This window comes from Odontomachus brunneus, unplaced genomic scaffold (genome assembly GCF_010583005.1).
Source record: "Odontomachus brunneus isolate Ranch 3 - 2012 unplaced genomic scaffold, Obru_v1 Obru_scaffold_103, whole genome shotgun sequence".
Classification (NCBI taxonomy): Eukaryota; Metazoa; Arthropoda; class Insecta; order Hymenoptera; family Formicidae; genus Odontomachus; species Odontomachus brunneus.
Window position 1 is genome coordinate 105,496 of NW_022639553.1, and position 8,721 is coordinate 114,216.

Sequence of the window (8,721 nt, forward strand, 5' to 3'; positions counted from 1 at the left end):
CATCGTCGACGTCGTCGTCGTCACCGTCACTATCGCTACCGCCTCTGTCTCACCGCTATCCCCGAACTTTCTCTCAGGTCCGTTGTTCTCGCGAGGGTGATCTCTCCACACGAGACGCGTCTTCGTCCTCTCTTTTTCTGCCTTTCTCTTTCTACTCTCTTCCGCAAACCTGTTTTCTCTCTCTCTTCTCTTTCTCTCTTTCTCTCTCTCTCTCTCTCGCTCTCCCTCTCCGTCTGTTTATCTCTGCACCTTGCGCTCTTGATCCCCTTACGGCGCGCGCGTTGCACGTTATACCCGCGCGCGCAATAATCAACAAAACAACGGGGAGTGCGAGTTCGCCTACGCACGAGACGTGGAAAGTGTGAGCTGCGACAAAAGTGAGTAGACAAAGTGGCTGTTCAATGTGGCTGTGGAGAGGATCGGGCAGAAAGTATGGCGGGACGGAGTCGAAGGTCCAACCGCGCTCGCCCGGTCGGTCTCACCCCCGTGTCCGTTTCCGTTTGTACTCCAGCGGGACAGTCCTGCTCCGCGACGACCCCTTGGTCCCTTTTCGCGTATATTCGCGGCCGCGCCAAGTGTTGCTTTACTTTTATGTGGCGCGTCTTAGCGCCGGCGCCCCAAGGCCATCGTGGGAATTGCTCGATTGTCCGATTAATGTCACTCCTCTCCACGTGAAAGTATGCCAGACGGTCCCACCCCTGCCTCCGGAGATTTAAACGCGATACAGCGCGTGTTTTGCGATCTGGCACCGGTCGAATTTGACATCGATCAAATCCATCTGAGCGGGCAGAGTTGCAATTAACATATTGACCACCGCGGGGTTCGCTACCGTGACCGGCACTGTAATATCGCGTCTCATTGATACACATGTAAAACGTAATCAATTCCATACAATGAACATGAAATATACAGCCGACAGACAGCCAATGAAACGAGCTGTCCAATATATGCGTCCCGTATTGCATTTATTTATGGCATCTTTGGTGATTGACACTTTAGTTGAGCACGGAAACGGTCAATGGAAATCAGCGTGGTAGTCAACGTGCTAATTCATGTTTTTATCATTCACTATGATATTTTTTTGCACGAGGAAAGAGGAATCTGGTTAGATTAATCAAATGTCTGGTGGGGAATACTAACAAAGCTCAGCAAAAATTCAGCTAAAGTTATCGGAATTCTGTTCGAGTTAACATGATTTTTGGTCAAACTAAACAGCTGTAAATTTCTGGTTGATCAGAAATTTTGTTAATTTGAAGCTTGCAAGTTCTGCGTTGAAAGAAGGGTTTTGTTGAGGCGGGAACTTCGTAGACCGGTAATTTGGTTAAAATGGGATCCCTAAATGTTTGGCTGCAATTGCGAGCAAAAGATTTGGCTGTCGCTACATGCGCTTTGCTTTCCCAATAATGCATGCGCTTGACACAAGTAAAAGCATGGTAATACCTGCCAACCGAATTGTATATGCGAAATATTTTAGTTTCAAATGCAAAAACAATTTTTTCAGCGCGGTTAATCAGAAATCTCATTAACTCGAACGTAATTCTGATATAACCTCAGCCACGGGATTTCTGGTTCGTTCATATTTCACCAGACATTTGATGCATCCAACCGAAGCTTTTCTTCCGTGTGTGAGCACAGGGAAATGATTGCTTGGTAAAAGTTGCACGTTTTCCGGGGCATTCGGCATCGGCGTGGACGGGACCACCGGAAATTGCGCGATCTCGATTCGCGCTTAGATGGCCGGCCGTCTCTGTCGCACCATCTGATATTAATGCGACAATTAATCTGACGCGATTGGCTCTCCGCCAATCGCTTATCCGCACTTCTTAGCTCGGATTACACAGAGTGATCCATTACCGGAAGATATCTCGATAACGGACTCGACGTGACGAATTCAACGGCGGTTAATTCACGCTAAGTGACGCAGCAGCCTCTCGCGCGCACGATCTGTTGCTACTTTTTCGTCGCCGACGACGTCAAATGCGTTGCTAATTAAAGACCTCGCGCGTCGGGTCGCGCCGAGTTTAAGGGCGAAGGCGAGAAGGAGGATCGGGGTGTGAAATTAACTGAGAAATTAGGATGTTATCTGCTTACATTCTGGAAACTTAATTTACCCAAGCCCTTTAATTCCCAATGCTAAATACCCCACTGTAATTAAAGCCCCTTGTTAAATTTCGACCAAGGGGGATATCGATTCCACGCTTCGCGTCCGGTAATCTGTCGTCGAGAGCATTTCTCCGTGTACAGTGGCGTGGTAGAGGATCATTTCGCATAAATATTCACCAACGGCTAATGAGCTTGACGTTATTTTTGATAAATAGTATGACCCATTATAAATCGTCCGTAGACCCTGGGCGGTTAACGATTGCCCGACAAAGTAATAGGTCGTTCTTAATAATTCTCTATTCCATGGCGTGCGTATACGCGAAACTTACATATAATTATCTACATCATTTATTGCCTCATTATCTCTCCGCGCGCGTTATCGATCGCGGCAGAGCACTTAGCAGTAATGCGAATGTCTTATTTTGCAACCTTGACATGGCTATTGCTCTCTTTAATTCTTTCGTACCTCCGAGACATACATATTCCACTTGGAACAAAATCATAACTTTAAGACAAATAGATTGATTTCTATCTTTGCTTGTTTTAAAGAGGAAAGTTAAACGTGTATATAAAAAATTAGTATACTTTTAAATTCAATATTTTCGATAAAATATAATTACCTAAACTTTGCAAAAAATTCAGTTTTTAGCTAGTATACTGGCAACATCTCAGACATTTCTCTGTCTCGCTCAGTAAATTCGTAAAAGAGAAGATCGCGTTTTATTGACAAGTGAAAAAAGATTTGCCTACAAAAATTATATAACTACATAACTATATCAGCAATTATTAAGAGAGTATGTACAGAATAGCAGATTTTTATCTATAGTCGAAAATGTATTCAAAAATTTCCTGCAGTCATTTTCTGAAGTCTATCGTCTTAAATTTAAATTTTTCACACTCCACTTATAATTAGTGTGTGATCAGAAAGAAATATAATTCAAGTTTATACTTGTAGATATTTTAATATTTAAGCTTTTCATTCTGAAATACAATTCTAAATCTCAATTTTGATAGTAAATTTAGAATCATTGCTCCCCCAAAAATTTTTATAATCTTTTTAGTGTGAAACACATTTCTTCGTGAAACATACAGCTGAAGGAAGAGCTACGAAAGAGTTAACGGACTTGGAGTCGTGCGAGTGAAATATCACATTGGCGTTAAACGCCCGTTACCGTTCGAGGAGTGATTTTTAATCCCCTCGGGGAGGCCAATTCCTTTGGACACATTCCGGATCGGTTGTATCAGTCGCGACAACATTCTCCCGGAGATTCCCGTCCGATCGCCACGATCGTGGGCGCGATTCAAATTAACAGAATAACTCGACGACACTGTCTCCCTCCCCAACGACGAGATGAGCCTGAGCTCGTCCGGTAATTGTTGAAGACGAGAGGAAATTCGATGCGGGCGCGCGGGCAAATGTTAAGACGCCTTTGCCGGCGTGTAATGATAATCCGCGCCGACATTTTCGCGTTGCGTAAAAGTCCTCGATATAGCAAGGGGGAAAAGTCATTTTCGGCGGAGCTTTGAGAGCGAGACGAGGTAACGAATGTACGTTTAGATTCCCGCGGTATGGATTTAAAGAGCCTCCTCCTTGCTCCTACGATGAATCTTGAGCGCTTTGGGCTTGTCGCGAAATTGAAAAGTGAAATAGATCCCTACACGCGTGCGCCGTTGGAATTCGCTTCGTACACTAAGAGAAAAAATATATAAAGGGTAAAAGATACTTATTCAGTGCGTGGTTACTAATAATATATCCATTATGCTTTAATCTAAATTCTGTCGTTTAAATAGAATCAATAGTTGTTTTCATAAAAAGCTAAGTTTTGAGAACATGTATACGCGTGAGAGAATTTTATCCTAAAATTCACTATTGAATTTTGTAAGCGAATTTTAAGGATCTGCAGTAATTTACCGTGCTTTCATTTCATATATGCTACTTATATTTTGAGACTGAAATGTGCTGAAATTAAAACACTTGTCATGTTTATAGCAAAAACTGCTATTTCCAGAGAAATTTATTGTGCTTCTTAGCAAGACAGATATTAGTTATATTTTTTAATTTCTGGACTACTAAACATAGTAAAATAGAAAAGAATATATATGAAAAAAAAACTATATTTTCTCCGTGCATGTTTTCTTATTTGAAAAATATTTTTTCCCTCAATGAAAAAAATATATATATATATTAATTTAAATAATATATATTACATATGTTATTATAGAGAGTTATATAATTATCACACAAGTGTACAAGAGAATTTTTTTTATTTTTTACAAGGACCACTCACGAAGAATGTTACGTCTCTTAAAGATATATACATCTTTGAAAAGTAAATACAACACTTCACACATAAGTGTCCCTCATTTGATATTGTTTCTCTCAATGTACACTTTCTGTTAGTGCTGGAGATTAATCAACAAAAATTCTTTGACTAAAATAATCGGCAAATCAACAATCAAAATCAATCAATCATCATGTATTTAATAGTGAATGATTTAATCGATTGATAAAATTAATTATTAAACAGTATATAACAAGTCACACCAAAGTTAATATTTAGTTTCTTCAGTCGGTAAAATTATTTGTGATTTTACATAGAGAGAACGATTTATTGAATCAAATAAATGTTTCTTTGGAATAGTCCAAACAAATTATTTGGTTGACACAACAAAAATATTTCTTTGGAACTAAGCCACAAATAAATATTTTTTTGCTTCAAACAAAATTTTGTTCAATCAATTAAAAAATTCGTTTGGACTATTCCAAAAAAGCGTTTATTTGATTCAATCAAATCGTTCTCTCTGTGTATAACATTATATCGATTAAGTGTGATTTTATAACATTATATCGATTAATTAGTGCCCAACTTCTACTTATTTACTTACTTAGTATAAATTTACATTTAATATCTAATAATCTCTATTTTCGTTTACTGTTTCAAATCTGTTTATAATATATTTCCGCATACAATGACTCGTGCTAATCAGCTAAATCGGGCGTGCCTTTAGAGAAGTACCACGCCACCCTTTTCGTTCCATCGATTTGAGAAAACGTAAACACCGTGGTGAACCACATACGGCATTTCTACTCTTCTAACTTTGCGATAATTTTACCTTCGACCGACTGACGTAATTTGTCGGCGAAGTACGAAGCGAGACGGGGGAGAAGAGAGAGAAAGACAGCAACTGAGGTGCAAGAACATTAATCAAAGAATGATGGCTCGTACAGAAATGATTAAAACGACTTTTCATCCGATCGATGCTTTTCCTATCAAAAGAACACGGTCATTTAATTAATCAGAATAAACTTCCTTTTCGCCTTTCGCTCTTTCACTCCCAATTTGTTTTGCCTTAGTCATGCGAATCGCGAACGCGGGAAGTAAAAGAGAAAAAGAGAAAGCGCTTTTTAACGAATTCACCGTATTTCGACCCGCACACTCGCTATTTCCGCAAGCGAGCGCATTGAAATGCTCGTGATATTCCCGCAGCCAGAGCTTGTGTTTCCGACGCTTGCGTCCGTATTCTGGCGGTATTATACTCGTTACTTTGCATAATTGGTGAAGCAGACATCGTGCGGCAGATTCACGCCGGCGCTTCGCGCAATAATGACAGGGCATCGTCGCGCGCTTTAAATCACAATTCACCGGAGGAAGCCGGCACAATCCGCAATCACGTGCTGCGTATATATTTATATGAACGCATCATGCGAGGTCATTAATCGTCGAGACGTTAACACTCAGGAGAACCGATCGGTCCCGAGCAACAGCGGCGAGATGTAACGGGGGAGCCGAATCTCGTTCTCATTAAAAGTGTAAAACACGATAACAAGAGCACTAACGTTCAATTTGCGGGCGAGCCTATTTGGGTCAACTTAATGCCACCTTGCCGGCTAACAACGGTCAGTAATGCTAATAACGTGTTATGCTTTCGCGTGTACGCGGCAAAATTGTGGCGTTACCGCGCGTTATTATTACATAAAGGCTCGCGTCTCTGAGTTACCGCGCGAACTTCTATTTCAGTTAATTAAAAATGAAGCTTTCCTTTCGAGCGCGCACGGTCGCGTTATCTCGCAGTGCACGCATGCGATCTGGTTAATAATTCTGATAGTATCCCGCCTAGAGGGGGGGAAAAAAGAAAGGGAGAGAGAAAAGGGTATGGTGCAGTATCACGCAGGGTCGCGCGCTCGATGGCGACTTATACGTCGCCGGTGAAAACGACACCGGCGTGCTCACCTTTAACGCTCCGCGCGCGGAAAGTGAAGCGCCTTTTGTAATTGCACACGGAGCTTTTTGTCCACGGATGCGGGGAGATGGGCTGCAAACGGAACAAATGACGCGCATATGACAATCTGCAACTGATTCTGTGTGTATGTGTGTGTGTGTGTGTGATGACACTTGAGCCATCCCCATCAATATTGTACGTTAATCGATTAAAAATTTCTTTGAAAAATACAATGATCGGCAAATCAATAATCAAAATTAATCAATCATCACATATATATGTAATCGATTGATGAAATTAATTATTGAACAATTATTAATCAAAAATTAATTATAATCAAAGTTAATAATAAGTTTTATCAATAATATTTTATTGATTTTATCAATAAGTTTTATCAATCGATCAAATCACTTGTGACTTTGTACATGACGATTGATTAATTGTCATTATTGATTTTTTGATTATTTGAGTCGGAGAAAATTCTCATCTCAATTAATGCTCGACATATGCTAACACTAAATTTACACCATATCTATTATAATTTTTAATTTTTTATTACCCAAATGTCGTTTTAATATTTTCATTTCTGTTTCTAATGTCTCACTGATTTTGAAAATCTCTCACTGATTTTGAAACTTTTAATAAAATCTCACTACAAAATCTGTAGTACGCAAATCCATTATATGCTGTATAAAATCCAACTTTCTAGTATAGCACATTTCAAAGAATGTGAAGAATACACTAATTGTACTTTAGAGAATGTACCTCCCTCTCTCTCTCTCTTTCTCTTTTGCTACAGACGAACATTATTGCGCTAAATTCGGCGTCGCGTATATCTCTGGCGTCGTTTTATCTTTCTCTTTCGCTCTGATTATCGTCGCGTTTCTGTGATTGATAAATCCGACATTCGTTCGATTCTACCGCTACTTGAGTGGGTCGATGATACTTACAAGTGAAGGCGCTGACTCGACACGTCTCGGCAAGCACCGGCTGCGTATACCCAAAAACGAAGAGATTACTTCCAAGTAAGGTACTCACGACACGTCCCAACGATTGCACATCGCTATTTTCGGCACTCCCGACACTTACTTCCACACGAGACTCACTTTCGATGAACACAAAACGTGGAGCGATGTCTATCGATGCGTCAGTGGCGGTAACTGCTCGACGAAAGCTAAGATGGCCGCGCAATCACGTGATACGTGAACATTGCCGCGCTCTTATAACGACGCACTCGCTTCCGCGATAGGTCGATAGATCGATATCGCTATACCATTCGATAGATTGATTAGATACTAATTACAATTTTCGACCAGCCATATGCGTTTCTAACCATATATTTCTCATGATTATCGATCAGTCCAGAAAGCGGAAACATGTTTTCTGGATTATTCAGCAATGATGAAAAATGCGTAGCAACGAATATGGCTCATGTATACAAAATCACTAGTAACTTCCTCGATTAATGAAATTAATTATTAATTACAATATTAATTATTTATAGTAATTATTAATCAATGTATAATCAACTACACACATACGCCTAAATTTAATAATTAATCAATTTCATTAGCCGATGAAATTATCTGCAATTTTATATGTGATGATCAAAATTGATAACTGACTGAGAAAAAAATATTTGAAAATTTATTTGCGGAATAAAAGTTATCTCATAGAAATAAATTTTATTTCACAGTAAAATAAATTTTATTTCGCGGAAATAAACTTTATATCTCACACATTAATTTTCACGTATTTTTTTGCAATGTTCGTCGATTATACGAAAATCCTTAATCTAAAGTAAATTCTTAATCGATTAATGCCCAACACTGAGCCGAATCTTTCGAGGAGGAATCGATCATTATCGAGCGACAATATCGAGGGTCGCATCTGTCGCAACTTTTCCATTTACACTGCGTTTTCCCTCATCGCGGGACGAGGGAGAAATTAACCCGGATTTAACTGGGAGACAAAGTTTCGTTATCCATATCTAAAGTTCGTTCTGCGATTACTGCGCATTTGTGATGGAAAACGTGCGTGCCCTTCTCGTGGAAAACTTACAACTCCACGTGTAAGTGCCGCGAGACCTCCTGCGAGATTTCCACCGCGGTTAAGATCGATTCCATGTTCCTCTCAAAGGATCAAGCCCTGAAATATCTTTGGGCGGATTTAGAATGCCTTTTATATTTGGCCTTGTGTTTATATTTAATTTCGACGTTATACTTAATTTAAGCTCCGCGAAACGCGCTTGCAGAATTAGGATTCCCAGCCACGTGACAGTCGAATAGAGAGGACATTTCGTGTGTGTTTACGGATGATTAAGGCTTTCGGCACGCTGATAATTAATCTCTCTCTCTCTCTCTCTCTCTCTCTCTCTCTCTCTCTCTCTCTCTCTCT

The 8,721-nt window shown here is 40.0% G+C and overlaps 1 protein-coding gene across 4 annotated transcripts in view; it reads right to left on the minus strand.

Moving 5' to 3' along the window:
• The window catches only part of LOC116848991, a 201,010-nt gene that overhangs the window by 90,764 nt on the left and 101,525 nt on the right, over positions 1 to 8,721 (minus strand). The window contains exon 1 of one of the 4 annotated variants that reach the window (XR_004379048.1): positions 7,275 to 7,537. The exons of the other annotated variants lie outside the window; for them this stretch is intronic. The gene's annotated coding sequence lies outside the window, so the exon portion shown is untranslated. Of the gene's footprint in view, positions 1 to 7,274; positions 7,538 to 8,721 lie in introns of those variants that run through there. 4 annotated transcript variants of the gene reach the window in all.